General features: G+C 37.1%; 1 protein-coding gene across 1 annotated transcript in view; it reads left to right on the top strand.

Moving 5' to 3' along the window:
• The window catches only part of CETN3 (centrin 3), a 209,498-nt gene that overhangs the window by 117,629 nt on the left and 65,081 nt on the right, over positions 1–26,788 (top strand). Inside the window, exon 8 of the transcript XR_015724402.1 lies at positions 16,147–16,265. The gene's annotated coding sequence lies outside the window, so the exon portion shown is untranslated. The remainder of the gene's footprint in view (positions 1–16,146; positions 16,266–26,788) is intronic.

Genomic DNA, 26,788 nt, shown 5'->3' on the forward strand with positions numbered 1-26,788 from the left:
ATTAGTTTGATAGGCAGGACAGTCATAAGTGTGTTCTCAGAGAAGGGATTCAGGAGTGGCCATCTATGTAGAGGACCATTTCCTCAAGAGATTGAGACCCAAAGATGTATATCACTTTTTTTAAAAAAGATTTTATTTATTTATTTGAGAGAGAGAGTGAATATGAGGAGGAAGGACAGAGGGAGGGAGAGAGAGAGAGAAAGAGAAGCAGACCCCCCGCTGAGCAGGGAGCCCCAGATGGGCAGGGCTCACGCCCAGGACCCTGCGATCATGACCTGAGGTGAAAGCAGCTGCTTAATGGACTGAGCCACCCAGGTACTCATGTTCTAACACATAATGGGAGTATATTTGGTTATTTCTAAGCTAGGCAGACTCAGGAAGGAAGCCTTAACACCCAACCCCTTACTCCACCAGTTGATTTATTTATTCATAAAATGAGGTAGGAAATTCGGCAGGAGTTTTTGGTTAGGAGTTTTCTCTGAGTCCAACACTTCTCTTGGTGCTACTGAGTCCCTCATATTTCTTAGATTTATTTTGAATTTACCAACGTTTGCAAATTATAAAAGGAGACATCGCTATGTTTTTTACTTTGTATTTGTCAAGCACCGCTATCCTTCAGAGGCTGATCTTTTAATATCTTCAGAACAAGTGATTTCCTTGTTTTGATAAGAAACTGCTAATATAAAAAGAAATGAACATACAATGTAAGCACACTGGGGTTTTTTTCCCCTTACTCTTTTTTAAAGTATTATTCTTATCTTTATGAAGTAATTTTTTCCCTATGAAATAGTTTATTTACTAGAAATAAACCCTTTCTTTATATAAGAACAGAAGGAACACATGTCTTTGGAAAGCTAACAGATAGGAGTCTGTGTTTTTGACTATTTCACCAATATTATTTAAGAAGTTTAAACAGAGGGTTGACTAGCTTCCAAAAGTAAGTTGGGAATACTGTAATATACTTTGATTTCTTTTGGATGGAGGGTCCGAGAAATAAATTTTATCCTGGGTTTTCTTCTTGTCAACTAATGAACAGGCAAGGGATATCTAGGGGAGTTAGACATGTAATCACTACCTATTACGATTGGACAGTGGTTTCAAATTGTTTCCTAGCTTCACAAAAGCTCTAACTCTCTGCCTTTCGGAATGTTTACTCAACACATTACATATGTGCAAAGGATTTATCCTATAGTGAATACTTTTCAGCTCATATGTGATAATTTCTTTGCTTTTAAGTAACTTTTTGGGGGAGGTAGACATATATACATATTTATAGTTGTATAATTGTATGATTATACAAGGTCAATTGATTATATTTTCAATCTCCTTTGTTCCAAGATAGCAGATGAAAATATTCTCCATTCTGTCCTTTATTAAGAGAATTTTGAATATTTTTGTCTTTCCATTATTGTGGCATTTATTTTGCAAAACAAATTAACTTCCCATTTATGCTCCCGAGCAATACACCTTTATTGATTAAATAAGACAATTATAATTTTGCTTTATTAAATTTCAGATGTTTTCTCTGTTATAAAACTAGCACAGACTATAAATAATAATAAAAATTCAAGATCATAATTAATAAAATGATCAGAGGCAACGACAATGAGAGGAATGAACTAATGAGCAAGACTAGCAAAGGTAATGCTTCACATAGACAGAAAATGTGTACCACACACTGGAAACCTGGCGAAGATGTTGGAGGTCAGCATTTTGGTCAGAAAATTAATTTTTATCTCTTCAGCGATCCAGGCTAGTCACATCGTATGTGTGTGTATTCGTGTGTGTGTGTGTGTGTGTGTGTGTGTTTCTACAGAATCAACAGTGGAATGCAGATTGTAATTTGTTAGGGCTTTTCCCCCTGTATCGTTCAAACACTATGACTGTAAACCTTGAGGTCTGAACATAATACTTTGATGTTCAGTGTTGGAAAGGATGGTTAGCAAAGGAAAATCACCCTGAAATACCAGACTCTTTTGACTGGCAAAGAAATAAAAATAACCAGGAAGAGAGAACAGCAGCAGAGGGGCAGCATCTGTTTCACTTTTTTAGGAACCGCATCTCACGGACCCATTCATTAAAATTCCAATGTGCCTATGCTTTCTTTCTGTGAAGCTGCATTTTAACCCTATTAGATTTGGAGTAGAGATAAGGAGAGAAAGAAAGAGAGGAAGAGCAAGAGGGGGAGACTGAGGGAGAGCGTCTTCGTTATAAGTGTTTCACATCTACTACATTGGATAATATCTACTATGGGGATTGTAAACTTTCAGGCACAGTGATATATTTTTGAACATCTGAGATACTACACACTGAAAACACCATGAAATAAAAATAATCTCTTCACACTTCCCAACTGGCTGTTTATCAACTTTTTCCTTTCCCACATTTATGCATGAAGTGTCCCTTTGCAGCCAGAAACCCTGTGGTGTTTTTGGCTCTGATTTGGACAGTAACTTGCTTATTTTCAGAGTTAATGGCAAAAAGCAAAGAAAAATGTAGTCCATTAGTGTGTTACGTTATGTAAAGAAAACAAGATTGCTAAATACTGCCATCCGGTATACTTTCCAAGCATTTATTTAAACCTTTAAATTTCAAATCAAACATCAAACTGAACAGCCCCAAATAATAGAGTTGGAAAAAAGTTAAGTCTCTGTGTGTCTTACAGCGATTGACCCACTTATTTGAAGTTTCTGTAAACCCATCCTCTATCAAGCAACCTCCAAGGGGAAACACACAAATGTATATATACTTACATAACCACAGCAAATATGGAATATTGACTTTCCTGTTTTTCTATCCTTCCCTTCCCCCCAAGGGAGGAACAGTGTAAGGTTTAATTCTCTCCATGGCTGCGTGCTTGTGTGTGTCCGCACTGGAAATTTAACAAGCCATGACGATCAAAGATGAGTAAAGTGGGTTGTTGGACCAGGAGGGTATGTGATCCAGAAATTTGCTTTGAGGTTCATCAGGTGCAAGTTTTTATAATGGATACTGAGTACGAATAACGTTGCTAGTTGTAGATGAGCCTGAAGCTAAATATAGGCTGTCTGTCAGAAGGCTGCAAAGGACATGATAGGGCTACTAAAGCAGATTTGTCTTTTTTTAGGCAGGGGATTCTCCCACGAATAGGCTATTTTGGTAGCAAAATGCAATTATACCTCCCAGGCCAATAGTTCTAGGGAAATGTTTTATTTTGCTCAGAACAATTAATGAAATTACGCAATCCTAGCATTAAAGGGTATCTTCTCTCTGTTCATGTAAAAGCAAAAAAAAAAAAAAAAGTATATCCCAATGCACTAATTATATGTATAAAGGCAGTTACACACTCATTCTTTATATCTTTATAAGTACGTAAGAAATAGTTCAGAGGAATACACTTATAACTGGTAACATTGCTTACCTCGTGGGAGCTGATTTGGATTGGGGTGATGATTGAGTGCGACTTCAGAGTTCTTTGTAACGTTTGTAGTTTAGTGCACCAGCATAAACGTGTCACTTGAGACATTAAAAATTAAAATAATTGAAAGAGTTATCTTTTCTAGGTGCTTGTCCTTAAACAGAACATCTCAGCTGTTCAAGATAGTCTGTTATTTTTCTGCTTAAAAGTTTTTATCTATGGAAAGCTGTCTTCCTAGCCATTCTAGAATTTTTTAGACTCCACTGTTAAAATTTTTTTCCTTTATCTCTAAGTTAAATTAAGAGAACATAAACATCTCTAAGCATTTCTTTGGGTTCTGTTTTCTTCTTAAAAGGTGAATGTAAGTGAAGAATACTGAGTAACATTTCATGAAACAACAGGGCATTGCTGAAAATTTCCAAGTAATGGCAGCATTCAGGACAATTTGACTATCAGCATCCCTAATAACATGGAATTATTTCTAGAACAAAGTATAAGAGCAAGAGTAGGAACAACACTACATTTTAAGCATAAAGTCTTAATGTGTAAATATCATAATCCAAAGCACTAAGTTTGCAGGTGAAAAATGCAAAACCCATTGAGTCGTTTAGTGGAGTTTTCAGTTTCATCTGCATATGTAGCGGTTACCTTCAGTGGTGGTATTTTTAAAATAGAAGAGAACGCAGCACAGTATAGTACTTATTTAATTTGGTTAAACCAATCCCCAGGCTCTTGATGCATAGCTTTTCCCTTGTTAGGTTCAATTAGGACTGCCTCAAGCCTCCATGTGCCAGATTGGCTAGAAATATAGAGCTGCATTTGTTGGGGCCAACCAGTTTACAAGTTTGTCTAAGAATTTCATGGGTTATACAAACAAAAAGGAAGCCCTTCCCCAACAGGCATCCAAATAGGCTCTGCATCAGCTTTGTGTCCATGATTGCCATTAGTTTGCTTTTCACTGACATGTTCTGCCGCTGCTGAGCCCCAGACTTTCTCCATCTGCTAGTGCATGCAGCAGCAAACTTGGCTGGTGCTCACCCATGTGGTCTTTCAAAGGAAGATGACTCTGCGTGTTCTCAGTGTCTAGTCTTTTTAATCACAAACACGACTCTTCTCTTTTGAGGCCCCACTGCTGGGCACAGAGTTGCTTCAGTGTCTGCCCGTTGAGAATCCCGCAGTCCCCCGGCCATCCTTCCCTCCTATCAGACAAAGGTATTCTCTTTTGCCCCAGAAGTTTACTCTCTAGGCCAGGCTTTTCTTTAATACTTTTTAGGGCCCTTTCATTTATTAGGCTTTATCTGTTTCTGTTCTTTCTTTTTCTTTCTTTCTTTCTTTCTTTCTTTCTTTCTTTCTTTCTTTCTTTCTAAGATTTATTTGTTTATTCGACAGAGAGAGAGCAAGATTGAGAGAGTACAAGCAGGGGCAACAGCAGAGGGAGAGGGAGAGGGAGAGGGAGAAGCAAGCTCCCTGCTGAGCAGAGAGCCTGACGTGGGGCTCTATCTCAGGACCCTGGGATCACGACCTAAGCCGAAGGCAGACGCTTAACTGACTGAGCCACCTGGTATCCCACTGTTCTCTTAATTTCTTACCTGACTTTTCTTCTTGTTTACTGACAACTCTTATTGCACCCCTGATCACCTGTTTACCTAATTGCCTCCTTTACAAACTGTCCAGGGTTCCTGACCACTGCTGCACTTTGTCCAGCATGACATGAAAAGATCGTTCTACTGTATTAGCAAACTATTTAACAAGACAAACATCTTGAGTTTCTAGTAATTGAGAATTCCAGGGATTGTGTCCTATGAAAGAAATAATTACTAAGAATAATGAGATAATGTATCATTTAAGTTGCATGACCAAACTTATGAAGGGTTGGTTTATATTGAAAAGCGTTTAAATATAAAAGCACAATGTAGCCACCTTCAACTTTTTGGGTTTAAAATTTTTGTCACTGTTAGTGGGGAAAAAAATCCCATTTATTGCAAGTCTGGTTTATACCATGATCATAACTAGTTGTGATATTAGTGTGGTCACATCATAGTCTGAGCAGACCACTAATTACCTCTTTAGAAAAAACTACAATTAAAAATATGTTGGAAAGCCAAAAGCTGTAATTTTGGTTCACATATTTTAACAATTTAACATTGAAATGTTCATATCATCTTAGAAACTGTAATGTGACAACTTTACAATAATTGAACATATCAAGGAGCAACAGCTTTATATATTTTTTGTAAATGATTTTTTCCAAGATACCCCAATATAGTTTTATTGAGAGGATATTAGCATCAATTTAGATTGATAGTATTGTTACCTCTGCTTTTAGCTCTGCTTAGCTGGCTGGGGTTTGCTTGCAAAGCAATTAAGCCTGTCAGTTCAGAAAGCCTGATAGGATTGCCATCATCCTTCATAGCTATGTTGTTTGGGCCATTGTTTTTACCTACAGATAGAATCCTCTTGTAAAGTTTAAGCTTTAATCTAGCCTTCCTTTCATTTAGCCTCTAGGTCATCTTAGCTGGAACCTATACTTACAATACTTTAGTCATGTTATAATATGCTGTGACCCTAATCTTTCTTGGAAAAACTGCTAAAACCAAGAAATAGGGGGAAATGGCTGTTATTAGTTGATCATGGGATGTATTTTCCTTTTCAGATCTTTGGAATACGCTTTTTAAAGTAGATCTGCAATAACTCAGGTCAGTGAGGCTTGCACAGTTTGATTTAACCTCAAGTACTTTTGTTAAATTTTATTTCTTTATGAAATGTATTTCAATTCTGACATTAGGAAGATTGCAGCTTTGAAGAATTCACGAGGACCTTCTGCAAGCATTTTATTTTGCTAATGAACTAGAATTGATCTCTGTAATTGAAAGATAATGATACTATTTGACTATAATGACTAAATACCAAATGCAATTCTGCACAAGTAAAATTCTACACAATCCTGGATATAATGTGATTGCTTTACCTTAATTGTGAAATCACATTGTATATCTTTTGAAATTGTTTAATTATTAAAGAAAAAATGAGATGAAATGAGCAGTGAAAAAGATGCTGAACTGGGTGTCTGTAGACTTGAGTTTTAAACTGGATTCTTTGCAAAACCTTGGGCAGTCACTTAATTTTCTTGGGACTCAGTTTTTCATCTATAGACCTGGTAGAATAAGGTCATTTAAGGTCTCTTCCAGCTCTTCCATCTCTAGAATCTGAATCCCACCAAATTGATTTTTCATAGTCAGTAAAAAATCTGAACAAAGCTGAACTGTGAAATATTTGACAAGCATTAACAGGATTGAACATGTTTTAGACATTCAGTGTTCTGTAGGAGAAAAGAACAGTTAAGATCTACTCCCTCCTCCCCCCATAACTTGTATTTTTAAAAATTTGAAACACTGTACAATTGACAGTCACTCTAAACTGGTTTTATACTTCTTGTGGTAAGGATGGAGAGAGAATGCTTAAACATGTAATTTCACAGGGCATGTTGTGCTTTATAAACGCAGTGACAAACAGTGGTTTGGGTTGGAGAGCTGGGTCAGCTTGGGTGGTATATAGTTCAGACTATACTTTACTAGATTTATCCTTGATAAACAGGGTCATGAATCTTACTGAGATCTTTTTTCCCCCATGAGGGTAGGAAAAAAAGAGAGAGAGACAGAAAAGCAAAAGTGCCTGCAATACCAGAGCACCTGCTTTATTAAATCTTCCCCAGGGAGGTTCATTATTAAGCTCTGAAATATAAGATCTTACTATAAATGGCAGATAGGAACCTGTACTCTCTTCATTTGTAATATGCATATTTTACTGATTTCTTATTAAAATCAAATTTACCAATCAGCTTATGCACAAAAATATACTTCTTTGTAGAATTTCATGGGTGGATACAGCATATTAAATTGTACACAGAATGTTCACGTAGTCATTAATAAAGATTCCTGCATGAGACAAAACGATTCATTTTTATTGCCTTTGCATTTCTAGAGTCTGTGTAAGATAACTGTCTTAAAAATATCAGAGAGAAGATTTTAGAAACAGGTAAAACAGACTTGCTTAATATACCAGAAAATATCTAGCTTTATTTTTACTGAGGGATAAAAATAGTATATGCGCATATATTTTGAAATGAAAGGGTATAAATAAAAATGCAGTTGTAGAGCAGATAACCTGAATTAATAGACTATTTATCTGCCTTAGTATTCACAGGAGGCTAGGTTTTAGCCTTTTACATTAATAAACTTTTTGCCAAATAACCTCTGAGTTAAAATACTTGATCTCACTTTATAAATCTTTTTAAAAGACAGAATTTTTTTGAAGGAATAAGTATTTTACTGTCTTATAAAGAAGAATCATATTCTCATAGTCTTTTGTCCTGAATAAACAAAGTCTGTGTTTGCCATTCATGATTTTTTTTACAGTGATAATTGAAACGCTAATTCAGTTTAATTTAGACGGAAGAAATTAAAAGTTTTGTTACAATTCAGAAATCGCATAGCATTCAAGAATTGTGGTAGACAGAAGGTCTATTTTATCTAAACCTAAAGAACAAATGTGAAAGGAAGCACCTAGAGTGGGGAAGAATTTGGGATTAGGAGTATATCACTGGAAGGTCTGGGTGAAATGATGGTGAACATAAAATGTTGTTTTAGGCATGTAGTAAGCCCAGCAGCACCGTGGGGGAACCTGTAATCACGACAAGCTTATGTTAATTTTTCTGTGATTGGTTGGCTTATCTGAAAAAAGGGGACGATAGTAGAAAACATAAGGCAAAAACATAGCAATATTTGCTTAGAAACTATATTTGAAAATTATTTTGAAATGAAAAGTTTATTTTCTGTAGAAGTTTAATAAATTAAAGCAGATGTTAATGTCATAACTTACTAAAGAACTCCAGAAATAGGAATGCTATATTTTGGGGGAGGACCCTTAATGTTCAGAAAAATGCAGTATTTATAGTATGAATTGGAATAAAATTTATTCCATGAATTCAAAATTTTCTAGAAACTGATAAAAGGTAATTTTAAACGTATGAAAAAAAGTGGTAATTATACCCCAATAAAAAAGGCAGAGAGAACACAAAAACATCAAGGCTTATATATGTATAATTAGAATCGTTCCCTATCATCAGTCACTTTCATTTTCCAAACTGACACTATTTTAAAAACACTATTTTATCTATCTATCTATCTATCTATCTATCTATCTATCTATCTATCTATCTAAATCTGTTGTTGATGATTAACTTCATTGTAGTCATTCTCCAAACCAGGAAAAAAGGCAATGATATTACAACTGTGAGACCAGAGTGCTGAGCAGGTTTCTTGAATTCTGTGCAGTAGGTCAAGGAACTGGCATATGTCCGGGCGAAATTCTTCTTGAATATACTCCTGTTCTGAGCTGGTTCTTCAAGCACGGGCAATATCAAGTCTATTTACCCGAGCTCTTTCTTTCTGGTTGTTGTGACCTAAATTTTTCTAATACTATATAGGCAATGATAAGTTGCACTTTGATTCATTAGTTCTGTAAATGCTATTTTATTTTAGAGACTGAAAAGAAGTGAAACTTCTGTGTTTGCCTAGATATTGATAGCTAGTGGGGGAAGGCAACGGAGATAAGCCCATCTTGCCTCTGTTTGGCTTCTAAGTAGACTCTTATGATTTAAGGAAACTGCAGCTCAGATATCATTTTACATTCACAAAATAGACAAGTGGTGAGACATAATGAAAAAGGGTAGCTTAGAAATCGAGAAGTGGAGCTGCCTTTAGAATAACCTGATAGATACACTAGGAAATGCTAAGGTATAAGTGACACAGAGGCCTTTGAGGCTGGGGGTTGGGAGGGGGAGAGGGAAAGAGGGAGAAGGAGAGAACCTTAAGGCTTTAAGGCTCTTTTTGACTTGTTCATACTGTGTATGGTTTAATACTGCTTTTACCTTGAGATTTAGATGGGTCGGATAGGGATAACGATTCACCTCAGTGGCCATAATATTTTCAGTCTTTAGTGTCCCTAAATGCCTTAATCTGGGTCTGGGTAGCTTGCTATTTTTTCCCCCCTGTGTCCTTCCAGACTTTTTACACTGTAGGTATTAGCCCTGTCCTCTATTAGAGAGATAAAAGGAAAGTAATGTGGTATTATTACCTTGAGTGTGCTTTGCTTATCATGATTAGAAAAGTTAGTAGGAATAAGATAACAGCAGTTTACAAAAAACTGGTTTAGAGAGCAGTAGTTCTCAAGATCTCAAGATGTGGTCACTGGGCCAGCAAGAGCAGTATTACCTGAAACTTGCTAGAAATGAGAATCCCCCCTTTTCCCCAACACTGAATCAGAAACCCTGGGAGAGGGCCCAGGAACCTGTTTTAACAGTGCCTGCAGGTGGTTCTTTTGTGTGCTAAAGTCTGAGAAGGGAGTCTAGAGACCAGAGCTCTTTTCTCAGTTCTACCACTTTCTAGCCGTTAGATCTTGGTAAGTTTGCTAAACTTTTCTGAGTCTGCTTCTTGTATCTGTGAAATGACAGATGATCAACAATGGCCCTTCTAGCTCTACCAGTCTGTAAGCCTGGGTTTCTAATTACTTGGTGAAAAGGAATGTAGTAGGGAAAACAATGCCTGGACATCCTGCTACAGAGATGTTTGGTATTGCTGAGTTACATTCTCCTTCCACATGTTTAATGTACAGCGATCCTTCTCAATCCTCATTAGCTCTGTATCTTTCATGTAGCAGTTACTGTAAAATAAAATGAGCCTGCTAAATAACTCAAGACCAATTCAATTTCAAGTAAGTAGAATAGATTGCAATGATCTTACTTTTAATTGTGGAAGATGACATGCAGCATCAATGATATTATCAAATGTAATTTAAAAGTACACAGCTTTTAGTGGAATGGCTTTCCCCAAATTCACCATAAATCGAGTGCTCAGGGAGTACATAATTAAGTCTAGAAACAATAATAGGGTGACATAGCCCCCTTTTTACATGATTTAATGTATTCAAAGTTTAGAAAGCGATAAACATAAATTTTCATAAGGATCTGCAGACGTACACTTTTTGTAGCCTAGTGGAGATTAGTTAGTTCTAATGGCCAAAGGGCAGATCTCTTACTTGTAGATTTTCTATTCTCCTCAAAGCAGTTTTCAAATGGTAACCTGCTTTTCAATTTATGTAGAGCAATGCCACATGATTTGGAAAGTTATAGCTTCTACTGAAAAAATGCTAAATGTATGTCTTTGTAAGTATTAGCTATGAATGTATTTGTGTAATATAAATAGGGATTCAGGGCTGCTGTAAGACACTGGGAATTCTGGATACTGAGCAGTGCAGCTGTTGACATTTCATATATTTGGGTTATATCAATACTGCAGACAAAGTTAACCTCCTTCATACCATTATCGTACTAATCTGAGTCATTATTTATGTATATACGGGATGCCAGTTTTTAAAAGGCACAACAGTAATAAATTGCTTTGACTAACTTGAAATAATTGAGCAGAAGATTTGTTATGTTAAAAAGAAAAATTAGACCACCAGACTCAAGTGGCAGAGGTATGATCTGGGTTTCCTTGTCTGTGTCTGTTCATAATCTCATTCAATCGAGTTGAGTACAATATACACTTGGTAGCTTTGTTTAACAGGCTTTGTCTATGTATATGCATGGTTTTCTCTTTATACAATCGAATGCTTAGTAATTGTAAGCTTGTTTATGGCATCATGGAAGCAATATGAATATAATTATTTTTAGTTTTTTTGCTTATATTCTTGATATACATAAATCAGGCAATTATTTTAGAAAAGATGCTTTTAAATGAGGTCTTGGAGTAGCTTCATATAAAATTATGTAAGACCAGCTTCAATTGAGGGTGACTCTTCTGCATTTTGTAGAAAGTTATCATATCCTGTCCTTTACAATAAATGATACCAAATTATTTTCTTTGGGCTTTAGGGAGTCACTGAAATTCTTTGCATCAAAACCTGTTGTAAAAGATAAGAAAAGAAGACAATAAATGGTCGCGTATTCTTTTAGAGTGGCAATGTCATTTGTCCAGAAGGGGGAGCTCTCAGTCCGCATGCAGCAGAGCAAAGCAGACAGTCTAGTATCTTATCTGCTGCTTGGAAATTGTCTGACAGGAAAATATCAACACAAACCATGCGATTTGCCGCTGGAGCACGCTGGACCTCATCTGCTTAAAAAGATGCACGGATATAGTCATCACAGTTCATAATTTAATAAACTGCTAAAAAAACCACACATTTTCATTTTAGCGACTTTGGTCTCACAACTAAATTCACATTGCTACAAAGACATTTGAATTTTGCACTAATATGTCATGAGCACTGCACCCATTGCAAATTAATGAGTCTCTGAATAGCACTGTGCATTTGTCATTTGAATTTATGCTAATGCAATGAGGTCTCCTGGTGATGCTGATAGTCCATAGCAGCTGCTCGAACCACAGAATGTACCGGCACTTTTCTTCTACTTTATATTGCTACCTCTTTTCTTGGCTTTTCTGGCCTGTCACTTAGGCGGCAATTCTGTAGCTGGTTATTGATAGGGCTGCTAATTATCTTTGACTTTACACTATTGGCCTGACCCCCAACACTGAGCAGAAGTAATGGATCAGTGTTGAGAGAATTATGTACATCATATGGTGACAGCCTCAGACCAGGAGGTCAGAAGGAGTTCATTGAGAACCAATGGTATTTACTAAGCATGTTGGTATGGAAATTCGTAATATTTTTCAGTGATATCGTGTAATTTATATCAATAGGTCAATCTAAAAAAGTGACTGTGACCTTTGTAATCATAATGAACAGTATATGTACGTGTGTGCAAAAGGAGAGGGTGGTCCTTTTCAATCTGTTCAATTGCAATCTAAGAAAATGGTCATGGCAATTCTTCTGGGTAATCAGGGCATTTGAGTCCTCGTTATGGTTGTACAAATTGTTTACTGGTCAAAGAGATGTGGTGACACATTTGGATCTAGCGGAGGAATTGCTGGCATATTGTGTGGGGGAGGGAGATGCACAAATAACCATTTTCATGGGACACAAATCAATGACAAAAGGTTCCACTGTTATCTTCTTTCGCCAAGTCTTAATTATGAAATTAAAATTTTTCCTTAGACGAGTGTTTCCATTTGACCTGCTTCTAGAACGAAAAATGAAAGTATGTAGAATTTATTCTAATAGATTCAGGAAATTAGATTTGGTGTTTAGTAATGTCATGGAAAAATTAGGCAGAAAATTAAAAGCTAAAAACAAAAGTATCCATTAGATTGTGTACCTTTTGAAAATGGTTATTGAATTTAAGAAATGTTCTTTTTTTCTTCCCTCGTCCAAAGAAAAGCATGACAACTTTTTCTTTCAAATAAAAAACCATTTTTTTCAAAGGGACAAACAAACAAATGTACCCCCTGGTTACAATGTAGCATCGTTAGCATTCATTTCCTCAATTGTAAAAGAGGCTGGGATAAGTAAGAGTCAATTACTGAATTTATCTCAGGGTGTGTGTGTGGGGGGGAGAACATTCCCAAGCAGATATGTATAATTGTTTGTTAAGTGACGTCAGGAAATATGGAGTATAGAAGTTAAAGTGACCTATTAATCTCAAATAGTGCCCAAGAGCAATTAATTAGGCTTTTTTCTTATGAAACTCATAAAAGGAGGAGGATTTTTATCCCGATTCCACAGGCTAGTACGCTGCTCAGAGCACAAGCCCTAGGAGATGCAAACCCCTCTATTTCTCTCTACCTGGAGGTACCAACCTAAGGTTTAAAAGGCCACTCCCGAGAAAGAAACCTGACTGAGAAGGCAGCACAGAGATTCTTTACTACAGCGCCTCTGTTTCCCATCAAGGCAGGGAGACGTTTTTCACTCTTCTTGGAAAAAACTTTGAAATGTAAACTGTTTCGATTGATGGCTCCTTCTGGCCTTGGCAACTCTTTTTGGTAGCTGGTGCTCTTTCTGTAATACTTGTTAAAAACGTCTCCGAAGCAAAGATGTTGTTTTTTATGTGATTTTTTTTTTTTTTTTTTTAAGTCAGCACATGTGTGAGTACAGACAGGCTCTCATCTTGCACGGCGGAGACTGGCAGGTGAACACCTACTCCTGTTGCCCTTCTTCATTTGCAATACTTCATAAGATTAGTCTCTTTGAAAGCTGTTTTCAGTCTAAACTGTCAATCCTCTTCGAATGTGGTCCCTCTCCCTGGGAATGACTTCTTAGAACTCGTGAGAATGTTGTGGCCTGAAAGCCCCTTTCTTAGCCCAGAGCTGCTTCAGGGAGTCTCTGCTACCCTGCCCCTTACCCTTCTACAGCGAGGCTGCCTCGGGGCAATGCTGCAAAACTGGATGCACATCGAAGGGATCATATGTTTTCGAGCCTTAAACTACAGACACAATTCCCCCCGCCACCCACATCATTGTAACTGTTTTATCTAGTGTTGGAAATTTCATTTCTGGTCAATCATCTATGAAATGACTATGCATATGTGCTTTCTTAGATTCTTGTCACATTCTTAAACTATATCCATGTGGAAAGAATTTAGGTGGTGACATAGATCAATCTGCTTAAACCAATTGATTTAGAAAGTGAAATTGTCAAATTGCATAAACCAGTGTGAAAAGTGCCCATTTTAGTCTAAACATTGACTGCTTATATTGATCTGTTGGACTGAGAATGGTTAAATGATTTCTTTATCCTGTGCTATATCATGTCAAGTTCATGAGTTACACATTCTTATTTGTTGGGGAGAGATTTTTCTTTGTCTCATCATACCGGATGCATTATATTACTCCGTTTTGCAGCTGTTGGTTTCCTTTTGCATGCATCATGAGGAGGAAAGCCCTGTGGCCTGTTTCTTAGTGGAGCAACCCCCTCCCCCAGTGTCTTGCACCCTGGGTTCTCTCTCTTGCCAGACACTCTCTCCACCAATAGCACATTCTGAGGCAGGAAGGCTGCAAATCGATAGCTTTTTGATTTGCAAGTGTTAAGGCAGGCACTGATTAAGTATATAATCGTAAGGGCAAGAAGCCAGGCTGGCTGTAGTCCTCGTCAGCCAAGGGGCCGCTCAGGTGCTCAGAGATGCTTCCTTTCCTTCCACTGTCTCGTATATTTGTACACACATTATACATACACACACACACAAATAAATGTACACATTACCTCATAGGTAGTCACGCACACAAGGTTAGGCTGGGATTATCATACTCTGCTATTTTCAGTTTTTAAAATGACAGATAAACAGGAAACATTTGTGTGAAGTTATCAAAAATATTTCTTAAACACATTTTGAATTATTTACCAAAATACAGGTAAAGTTAATATCCCCTAAATCAATATGAAATGTTCCTTTTCCTTCTTATGAACTCCCTTTGAACTGACATTTTAAGTCATGATTGATTCTGTTTCCTTTAACATTGAGGTGCATATGTATTTGGTGCATTCTGATTCCTAAGCAGTGTGTACGAGCCCCGTGTCACGTTCCTTGCCTTCGAGATGCTTATAATCTAGTATGAAAACAGTATGACAGGCAATATAATATGAATAAATGGAAAAGATATAAGCAATATAACATTGTTCTTTTGTATTAAAGCGAAAAGTGTTAGGTTAATACTTTTCAGAATAATGTTCTTGATTTCTTACATATCATTCTTATATTCTTTGTTTTTCAGAATATGTGAAAAAAATGCAAATCAGTAACTAAATGACAGAATGGTTTGCAAAGTCCGTGCTTACCTTCTTTTTCTTTCCCCCATATCCTCTTTTTCTTCTCCTTGGTCCTATTAGGGACCTCAGAGCTACACTGAGACCCTATTCCCCCTGCCATGAGGGGGGATATGTAAGCCAAGTAGAAATCAAACAAAGGATGAGACCTCTCTCTAGACCCAGGTAGAAGTCCTGGGACCATTGGCCTTTTTGAAAAAGGATAAATTCCTGCCCTTACAAAGCTTTCTTTCTTTATTATAATGGCTTAAATTTACTAAAGAGAATTATGGAGATTCACTCCGATGGAGGCCTTAATATTATCATTTGTAAAGTAAAATAAATTTGTAAAAATTTATAAACAATTAGGTGATATCTAACAAATCTAAAGAAAAAAAAAATCTCTTTTCTATGCTTCCAAATGATAGCATCATGGAATTCCAATTTTGATTACTTTGGGTCCTGGAGACTAATGCATTGTAAAAACCGAAACCAAAACCAAAACAAAACACAAAAAGCAAAAAACAAACCCTAAAAATATTTAAACCAAAGTATGTTTTGAGATTGATTAAAAAGTAGCAGAAAGAAAAAAAATCAATTCATCCTGGTAAGATTTCTATCTTAAGAATTGAAGATAGTAGTAAGAAGAAAACAATTATATATATATATATATACACATAATATATATATATACATATATATACATATATATATATAATGTATATATATTATGTATATATATATACATAATATATATATACATTATATATATATACATATATATTATGATATAAGGGAGAGAGAGAGAAAGTGAGAAATTAAAAAAATTATTATTATTGTGGTCAGAACACTTAACCTGATCTCTGCCCACTTAACAAATTTTTAATTGTACAATACAGTATTATTAACCACAGGCACTATGTTGTGTAGCAGATCTCTAGAACTTATTCATCCTGGCTAAGTGAAACTACATATCAGTTGAACAACTTCCCATTTCCCTGTCCCCCAAGTCCCCGGTAATCACCATTCCACTCTCTGCTTTTATTACTCAGCTTTAATGAAGAAGAAAATCCCGCATATGTGACAATGTGGATGAAACTGGAGGCCTTTATGCTCAGTGGAATAAGCCAGTCGCAGAAAGACAACTACTACATGCTTCCACTCACATGAGGTATGTAAAATAGACTCATAGAAGCAAAGGGTGAGAGATGTTTTAGGGAGTGGAGGAGAGTGGAAGAAGAAAGGGAAGTTGTGTATAAATCACTTTGCTCAAGTGTCTCAATGAATCTCTGGTATCATCTTCCAATTTCTTCAGCCAGGTTTTCTTTTACTAAATAATTTACCTTTCTGCTTCTTTCTGCTACAGACACTGGGATATAAAATGATAAAGACTCTTGAACTCCCAAGGTACAGAACGAGTATGCACTATCCCAGTCATGTACACTACGTGGGGGGGAGGGCAAGGATATTTAAAAACAAGCGCATGGATAAGAGAAAAATTATTAAAGTGAGGAAATTTGAGACTATCATCTAGCATTTAAGGTCACTTGAGAGAGCTTTTAAAATCATAAACGAGCAAGGGAAATGAAAATGCTGATAATATCATTTGAACAGTGTGCATAATATCATGATGGGGCATTTGTGGGGCCTGGTCCAACTGATGTTGTGAAATTAGAGTAAGTTTTCACCCTCTTTTTTAAAACCTAGGAAGAGAGTGGCGCATCAGGGGATGCCTCTGATCCTGAAAATATGATCCACAGCCCTTAATTTTTGGTTAGATGACTAACAAATCTGAAATTCTCAAGCCTGTAAAGCCCATGTCACAGCCCTTGGCCTCTTTGTGTTTCCTGGAGGGCCCAATTTAAAGGGATGGTCTCTGCAGGGCAGGCATGTAGGAAGTGCTTGCCAAGTGATATATTTTGCTAAAATATGATAATCGGCTTAGTAGGACTTGGTAGCTTAAAAAAATCATCAACGGTATGGAAAAGATGTCTACATTTCTAAATCTTTCAAAAAAAAGCCTTCAGAAATTGTATCTGGCACTATGAAAATAGACTCCACAGAAAATTCTTCCCCTTCCTCCTCCCACTCCCCAATTTAAATCAACTAATTAAGAAAGACTGTAACTAGAAGGGAATGATTAACTCATTAACTTAATCATTGTCATACTTGTGAATATGGACTTGTACCAGAGTTAAGAGGTTAATGAATTCAAATATATTGTCAAAACTGCCTATGGTTTTCAAAGAGGAGGATTTTATGTTCTGTAGTTTACATGCTTAGAAGTTAGAACTCGGCTGTGATAAAGTTTGACATCAAAATAGGTTACTAAAATTGTGCAGAAAATGGTAAGTAGGAAAAATAAGAATTTCTCTTTATCACCATTGCCAACATCACTGCTACCTTCAATGCCACCGCCACAAAAACCACCATCATGTCGACATAGACTTTTCTTTTTTCATCTGGGTATCTGGGAGTTGACCTCCTTGGGCATAAGTTTTGCCCATATGTAGAATTCAGTCTTTGGCCATATATCCTTACTGTGAATGTTTTGTAGCAATGTATTGATGGGTTAGTGGCTAATGAGTCCATTACCTACCCTGTTACCCATCAAATACAGCAGGCACTGATCTAGGTACAGTGAGTGGATCCAGTGTTCAGCAGAGCAGACACTGCTCTTGTCCCGGCAGCACTTACCCCTCGGTAAGCACTTACACCCTGGGGAGTTGCGTTAAACACAGGATACAAATAAATATCTAATTATAAATTGCACAAGAGACGATAAGAGATTACTGCCTTGTGGTGGGACTTGATTTAGGTTAGGAAGCTTCTCTAAGGAAGTGGCACTTCCATTGAAACCTGAAAGGTGAGCAGGAGTGACCTGGTGGAAGTTGGAAAGAAGAGAACTCCAGGCAAAGGTAACAGCATGTGCAGGAGGAGACCATGCAGACACTTTGCTGACACCGGATTGAGGATTTTGTTTTAAGAGAAACAGAACCACTGAAACATTTTAACAACATTTTAAGAAGGGTTGACATGACCAGATTTTTATTGAAAGAAAATCACTATGGTTATTTGCAGAAACTATACTGGAGGAGGGAAAATAGTAGAAATATAAGAACAGTGGTCTAACTGAGACAGGATGGTGCCTCAGTAAGAAGGCAGAGATGGAGGGAAGGACAAGGATTCAAGATAGAATTTGAATTGATTGTTAGATTATGAATATTTAATAGATATTGAATTGGTAGGTAGAATTGATAGATCAGATACCTGGTGAACAATGTGTACAAAGGAAGGGTTTGCAAGAAAGTCTCATTTGTCAGAGATTTCCTACCCCAATAACCACCTACACAATTATATGGTAATTCCACCCTTAAAAGAGAACTACTGTGCAGTGCAGCCATGTGACATGAGTCCAGGGAGACCCTCACGACTTTTCCATGTGCTTGGTGTCCCCTGGAGTTGTGCAGTGCAATGGCCCTAAGGCTGTGGAATATTGATTGTGCTTTACTGCCTGTAAAGATTATAACATGGGATGTTATTTACATTGAAGATCTCTGTGTATGGTTATGTTCTCCTGAGGGGCTGGCTGGGGACTGGAAAATACACCCTATCATGGGATTGTGTCTGTCCCCAGGAAGGGGGCACCGTTTTCTAGTTGGGCTATCCCAACTAGGGAACATTTAATAATTCACTGTCCAAAGTGTTGCTCTTGTATAATTTGTGTATCCTAAAGAGTGATCTTCTCCTAATTATGTACTAGTTGTAGCCCTGTTTCCATTAGTCAGATATATGTGTACCACAAATTCACCTCTTCAAAGCATAGAAGGTGATAGTAGACAGGGTATTAGCAAAAACGTTTATAAGTTGGAGATGAAATAGACATCAGAAGAAAATTATCTATAGTAGTAAGAAGGAGCCATCAGTCAAGGTAGGAGATTTGGAATCCAAAGCTTCTGGCTGTCGTTTTCATATCTGAGTTACATTCACTTGAGTAGGTAAAATCTTTAAGCAAGCCACCCCTGTATCATCACAGCCTGTTTTCACCTTGGAATTCCAGGTCTAGTTTCTAGTGTTCACTCACATGTTCACAACTGCAGATCATTTCTACCACTTAAAAGAGATTCCTTCTTTGCTGATAGGAAATAAGCCAGTAGAGAGAAACTCAGTATTTGACCCTATCCCTCCCCTTTCCCTATGTTCTCCAAGTCTAAAGGGGTGAAAGGGGGCGCCTGGGTGGCTCAGTCGTTAGGCGTCTGCCTTTGGCTCAGGGCGTGATCCCGGGGTTCTGGGATCGAGCCCCCCGTCAGGCTCCTCCACTAGAAGCCTGCTTCTTCCTCTCCCACTCCCCCTGCTGGTGTTCCCTCTCTCACTGGCTGTCTCTATCTCTGTCAAATAAATAAATAAAATCTTCTAAAAATAAATAAATAAATAAATAAATAAATAAATAAATAAATAGGTGCAAGTTTAGACATCCAAAGCTGCTGTTTCTACTCTTTTGATTTCTGAATTTGATAGGCCTCTGAATGAAAAGCTGAGGGATCTTGATTCAATCTTTATTTAAATTTAAAATAATTAATCTTCAACTTTAGGTCTCAACAATCTAAAGCAGAATAGAACATCTGTTTTACCCCATAGTTTTTCTATCACTTTCTTCATTATTGCAACAAATGCACCACCATCAACCCGTTTGACTAAATCAGAACCTGGACATTTTTATAGTTCCTCTGTTCTCCTTTCTCTTCTCACCCTCATCTAGTCCCTGAACTTATATCTTGAATCCATCTTCTTTCCTCCATATCCATTGACCAATTAAAGCAGGTAGAATGGGGGCACCTGGGTGGCTCAGTTGGTTAAGTGTCTAACTCTTGATCTCACTTCAGGTCTTGATCTCAGGGTGGTGAGTTCAAGCCCCATGTTGGGCTCCATGCTGGGCATGGAGCCTACTTTAAAACAAACAAACAAAAAAAAGCAGGGACACCTGGGTGGCTCAGTTGATTGAACATCTGCCTTTGGCTTGGGTCGTAATCCCAGGGTTCTGGGATCGAGTCCTACATCAGGCTCCTTGCTCCGCAGGGAGACTGCTTCTCCCTCTGCCCACTGCTCCCCCTGCTTGTGCTCTCTCCCTCTCTGACAAATAAATAAATAGAGTTAAAAAAAAAAGTAGTTAGAATGATTTTTTAAAAATGCATATTTGATCACTTCCTTTGCTTAAAATTCTTCAGTGACTTTTTTATTATCTTCAAATAAAATTAAAATTTATTGGCAAGTCAAAGTCTTTAATAAACAACTGATGTCTCCCAGCTACCTGTTTGTCTGTTTTCATTTCCTGCCATTCCCACTTAAGTTACACTGAAATGTAGATTCTGACATACACCTGGTCTTTCATAACTCTGTGACTTTTCAAATTCTCTTCCTTCTTCCTGGCTCTCCCCTTTATCCTCAATCTTCTGGCTAACTCCAAATCATTCCTTAAGGCTCAGATAAAAAATAACCTCTGATAAGCACTAACACAGCCTTTGCACCTGGCTCAGGAACCCCTTCCTGGGTGGAATTAGGGTCTCTTTCTTGCGTTCTTTACTTGACTCTACCATATGATTTTATTGTATTATCTCTGTTGGTTCATCCTTTTTGTAGCTCCAGTATATATGTAGAATAGTGACTAGGAATGTGGCCTTTGGAGTTATGCAGACCTCCTAATCAAATGTATGACCAGGCAAACCTTGGTTTCTAAATCTATTATGATGGATTATTGATTAAAAAAGATAATGCAAGTAAAATGCATAGTTGTGCCTGGTGCATACTACGAGTGTAACAAATGTTTGTTGCTATTGTTGGTATCACTAGGAGTAGTGTCTTTTAGCCTTAGTTTCTAACATAGTGTATATCATTAATAGATACTCAGTAATTTTGACTGACAGAATAAATAAGTCTATACCAAGGGAAATTGGGTTATAAAAACTTGAGGATAATCTGAATTTCTTATAGGAAAACTATCTGAAGTTCAAAGCAGTTTGGATACCCGACCGTTTTCACATTGTATTGTCAAGGGCATGAATATGGAATACTCTAGATTTCATAACTGCCACTTGATTTGCAGGGTTAAGAAACAAAAACTGTGAGTGTTCATTTAATTAAAATTGTTGGTGTCACCTAGCAGAATTTAATACACCATATAATTATGAGTGATATAAAGAAGCCTTCTGGGAAACGTTTTATGAGGTGCATGGCATAAAGATGTTTCCACTAGATTATAGATTCCATATCCTGAATTCCCAAATATCTAGTTTCTATACAGAGTTTGTTATTTATTTTCCCGTGTGAATCAGCTGATATGTAGATATTTGAAGGCTGTCCTTTTTTCCTTAACTCTGTACATGTAATTAGTGATCATTAGCATACCAAATTAGATAAGATTATATTTAGAAAAATTTTTTTATCTGTAAGTATTATTCATAATAACCAATATAACTAAATCTTGTTTATATATACTGGTGAAGCAGATTAGTTGCATGAACAACCTTCTAAATTTTTTTAATTGAGATTTATTATATGCTTTGTTATTATTTGAATATTAAGTATGAATATTTGGACATGGAAAAGAATTTGAACCAAGTAACAAAGATACACTGCAAACCACAGGCAGGACTGCAGGTGTACAGAAACTCGTGCCCTCATTGGCACTGAAATTAGGCATCTAGACTTTGAGGGTTGAGGGACTGTGGAGAGGCCGTGGAGACTGTGGAGTCCAACTTTCTACATAACGGATGTTTCTCACCGCGCCCCGTCCCAGAAGTCTTTATCTAGTATCCTTCTGACCCTTTCCGGTTTCGTAAGCCTTTCAGTTGTGAGACTTCAAATAACTGTAGGGAGTGTTTTAACTTCTTTTGAGTGAAACCCTATTTTCCTGTAACTTCCATCTATTTGTCTTAATTGTTCTCTGTGAATATATTCCGAGTATTGATTTTACTTGATGAAAAGCCACTTAAAACAATACTTTATATCAAAAATGTTTATTTTATAGAGTAGATTAGAATATTTCTACTAGAAATTCTGGAGTTTCTAAGATAAGAATCAAGACTTCCCTGATGGGAGAAAAATTAGGTTATTCCAAAAGTTTTAATCACACTTGGCCTTTAGGAGAGATTTTTGCTTTTGTTTTTGTGTTTTGGACTCTTAGGAAAGCAAGTAACTGGGCCATTTCAGTGTGAAAAGATAAGTCCCAGGTTATGGCCTGGAAGGTGAGGGCTCATTAGCTCTGCTTGAAAAAATGCTTTTCATGGGCTTCCAACGAGGGAGAGGGTCAAGGGCACGTGATAGGGGAGAAACCAGTAGCTGTAAAGCAAGAGGGGATAGGGTACCATGAGATGGCCAGAGGCCAGGGCCTGAAGAGAAAATATTGCCTGTGGAAAAAAATTGGTGTGATGGGATTGGCACAAGCACTTAAGAGGTAGGGATGACTAGAATACATTTTTAACTTTTTGGTTTGCACACTGCTTCCATGTATTGCCTTCCATCTTCAGACACATTCCACTTAACCTGTCATTAAAAATCTATACTTCACACACTGCCTTTTATTCACTAATGCCTTTTATTATTGGTACTCAGGGGAGAATTGGTGGGAAAATGGACCTTATTTCACAATTGGGTGAGCAGAAGAATAATAATATAGCAGAGAACCTGGAGATGTTTGGGGGGGGGGCTGGGCTTGAGACTGGATTTTCTATTCATCATATTGTGAGATAAGATTAATTTCTTAAAAAATGTTAAATGTAGGGGAGATTGAATACAGTTGGAAGAGGTGAAGACAATCAGGCAATTAATGTAGGGTCTCACTTAAAAAATTTGAAATTTCATGATTGCAGCAGGCTACTCTGGATGTGTCTGGTTATGTTGGGGTGTGAACTGGTGGGATTATTTGAACCCCCTTTGCTGTTAATATTTTCTATATTATCTGAGTAGAAACACTGCTTATATTCTGTCAATGTAACTTTTGAAAAGTGGATGGTCGTCTCCCCTATTTAGACTTCCATATATTTAAATGACATGAAAGCATATTATTTCAAGAGAAGATCTAAGTATTGTACTTTCTCTTTACTCATGGCCTCATCTCTTACATAGTTGTAAATCATTTGCTCAAATTGTCATCTCCCTTGGTTGGTGGTTCTAAATAAAGAAGTCCTGTGGTGTAGGGGAAGTACACAAGACTTAAGTGTTGGAAGATCCTGCCTTGAATATTAGCTCCACAAAACACAACAATATGAATGCTTGGAATGTCACAAATTCAGAGTCTGAATTTCTTTATCTATAGAATTCAAATAAAAAATGACTTTCCTATCTCCCTTATAGAATTGTGGTGATTGTCAAATGCCATGGTATGAAAACATCTTATAAACCAAATACCCCATACACAAATAAGAAGTGATATCATTTAAAATGTTTGATAAATATCCTTTAAAGAAATGGCATGAGACATAAGGGGTTATAAAAGCACACTAGGATGCTTTTGAAATCTCTTTGTTAAAAAAATAACCAACTGGAAGAAATGGAGATAATATTTTTGACTTGTCAATGAAATCATTATTTTGCTTCTATAACTTTGAAACTCTCTATGATTGAGTGAACCATCCAAATGATGAGTTTTCTGTACGTTAATTCACATCTTCAATCAACTAAATTCTTTAAATTGCACGTCCTTAAAAAATTGGTAACTATGCTATACGATTTACTGCTTTAGCAAAGTAGCTACTCAAAGTAGTTTTTTCCTATGGAGGGCAAGTGATCATTAGGCAAAAAAGGAAAGAAAAGCCCCAAACCTCCAATCTCAAGTAGTTTAATCTATTTTCTAGTGAGACGCATAAACGTACATTTCACAAGTCATACAAAAATACAGTGTTATATTATGGCCAGTTAAGGAATGAGAGACACTAAGGGAAAGAGAAAAGGGAAGAATATGAAGACAGAATCTTTTATTCATTGTGTTTTGAACTCTTCTATTTCTTTTATTCCACTGCCTGAGCCCTGATTTTTCTTTCCAAGGGCTTAGAAAAGCATCTTTATCCTACCCAATGGCTATTAAAATCCATGACTGTTGCCTGGCACCCAGTATGTCTTTCTTGGCTACTCTACTGTTGTTGCAACCCATGCCTTTGTCTCTCCCCACAGCCCACCTTGATCTGAAGGCCAGTATCAGTGCCCCTGGTGGGAACATGGGAACCAGCACCTCCTTAAACCATCACTCTTGGTGATTTAAGTCTTGTTGCTTTTGCAGTGTTCATATTTCCTTCTCACATCCAATCTTAACTTCTGAAAATAACTGCTTGGGACATACCTGGCTCTTCTCTAAGAATCTCAGAATGAACTGTTACACATGATGTAGGGACCTCAACCATACAATTAGAATACTATTTTGGACCTTTGCACACTGGATGAACTTATCAGTCAAGAAAGGGATGTTGGGTAGGCAATTAATAAGGAAGCTTGCCGGGGGCTTAATGAAATGAGGTTCATGACTGGTTTCAGCTTATTGTCTGGTTCTTGCTCACCAGTCTAATTAAAGCACAGATTTGAAAGCTAAGGGGAAGAATTGAACATTATCCTGATTAATTTTCATACTGGTAAGACCTTAAGCTGATTTCTTACCTTCTCTGGGCTTTAAAGTTCGTAGTAATTTGGCATGCACAGAACAACTGCTTAAATGGTGAGTCATTTTCCCCAAGAGACTGAAGCTTCTAGAAAGCCCTGTGGATGACTTTTCATATCCTATAACCTGGGGCAAGCATGTGCTGCTGCCAAATTGGAGGGCTTATCCTGCCTTAGTTGGACCAAAACCCCAGTGAATGCCAAAGCCCAGCACAGCGCCTACTTAGTGACTGTTGCTGACTGCCTCACCCATGCTGCTGGTGTTGAAGCAAATTCCATTTGGAAACAGGCCAGATTCTTCTGTGTCTCCTGGGGGACTCTAGAATTTTATAGTGCGTGTTTATATTTGTGTAATCAGCACATTTTGTAATTAAGTGGAAATTAGTGTGTTTTACTACATATAGTTAAAATTATTGCCTTTAAACACCAAACTAGACTGTAAAATATAGCTTACAAAATTGTGTGTAATAATAATAATATATAGTGCTTATTATGTGTAAACACGGTTTTAATTGCTTAACCTGTATTAGTTCATTTAATCCTCACAACTCTGCTAGATTAATTTTCTCTTATTAACCTCAGTTTATATATCAGGATTTTAAGGCCAAAAGAGGTTAAGTGATTTGCCTAAATCACACAAAAACTCAAGGTTATACAAAACATCCCACCTTTATTCTTGAATGACAAAAACATTTAATAGCACTCATTGTGGATGGATGTTTATAGGTGTTTGTGTGGGAAGAGGAAAAATCAGAAGATGGGTACCTGATTTAGAGATTCATTGAGTTAAGATTTAGTGACCAGGAGAGAAGATTTGAAGACTCAGATGGCAGTGTAGATAGTGGTATAAAAAGTGTAAGGGCGATGGAAAATTCAAGATACAGGAAATACGTCTTTTGGAATTTTATGGGGATGATGTATAAATAAAGCAGTGAGTAAAAATGGAAAATGAAATAACTTGAGGAAAAGCAAGAAAGGTTAACTCAGGGAACTCGTGTGGACAGAGTACAGTTCTTCTGCTGATTCATGTTTCAGTTGTTCAAAGAAGGCAATTTTGATATTCAGTAGAAGAATTGATTGAAACCCTGACTGAAAAAGATTGGGCTGCCCTAATGACCAAAGAGAGCCTGTCCTTGGGTTTGGAGGAAAATAGGGACAAACTGTTGAGAAGTTCACCCAAGCTGTGAGACACATGGATGGCAGTCAGTAACTGTATGCATTAAGACTGGCTGTAAACATTGAACATTTAACTCATATCTCAATCCAAAGGAATTGTCTAAGAATGGGACAATGATCAACTGGATACAAAGATAATGTCTTCTTTTAAAGTGCCAACATTTAAAAATGCTTACAAGAATTTGACGGACGACGGTGGATACATTTTTCCTTCAGAGCTTAGTCCTCTGTGTTTTTTTAAGATTTACTTATTTATTTATTTGAGAGAGAGAGAGTGAGAGAAAGAGCAGGGGGAGAGACAAAGGGAGAGCGAGAGAATCTCAAGCAGACTCCCCACAAAGCCTGGAGCCCAATGCGGGGCTCGATTTTATGGACCCTGAGATCATGGCCTGAGCTGAAATCAAGAGTCAGATGCTTAACTGACTGAGCCACCCAGGCGCCCCAGAGCTTAGTACTCTTTGAGCCAAAGTTCTCTTTTTACAATATCTGTTTGGTAATGTCACCTATACTTTCCTGAAATAAAATCCACAGGTAATATAAAATCAATAATACAACTATTTGTATGTAGAGGAGAAATAAATGAAAGGATTAATATTAAAATAGTATGTATTTCTATATGTAAATGTTCGGCAAAGTGACCCTAAAAGACATAATGAAGTAGTCAGATGTGTGCTCTTGTTTGAAGAACTGCTGTGGATTTAATGATATAAATGCAAACTGACACAGTTGTATTATACTAGCAGCCCAGATACCATGAGTGGTGTTGCTCTCAGTGATGTGATTTTCCAGAACGATGAACAACTATAGTTATGCTTTCAAACAAAATAAAATGCAGTCTTCTCTCACTTTCCATAGTAGTTACATTCTTCCAATTTT

This window comes from Ursus americanus, chromosome 5 (genome assembly GCF_024610735.1).
Source record: "Ursus americanus isolate L20-20 chromosome 5, mUrsAme1.1.p, whole genome shotgun sequence".
NCBI classification, from domain to species: Eukaryota; Metazoa; Chordata; class Mammalia; order Carnivora; family Ursidae; genus Ursus; species Ursus americanus.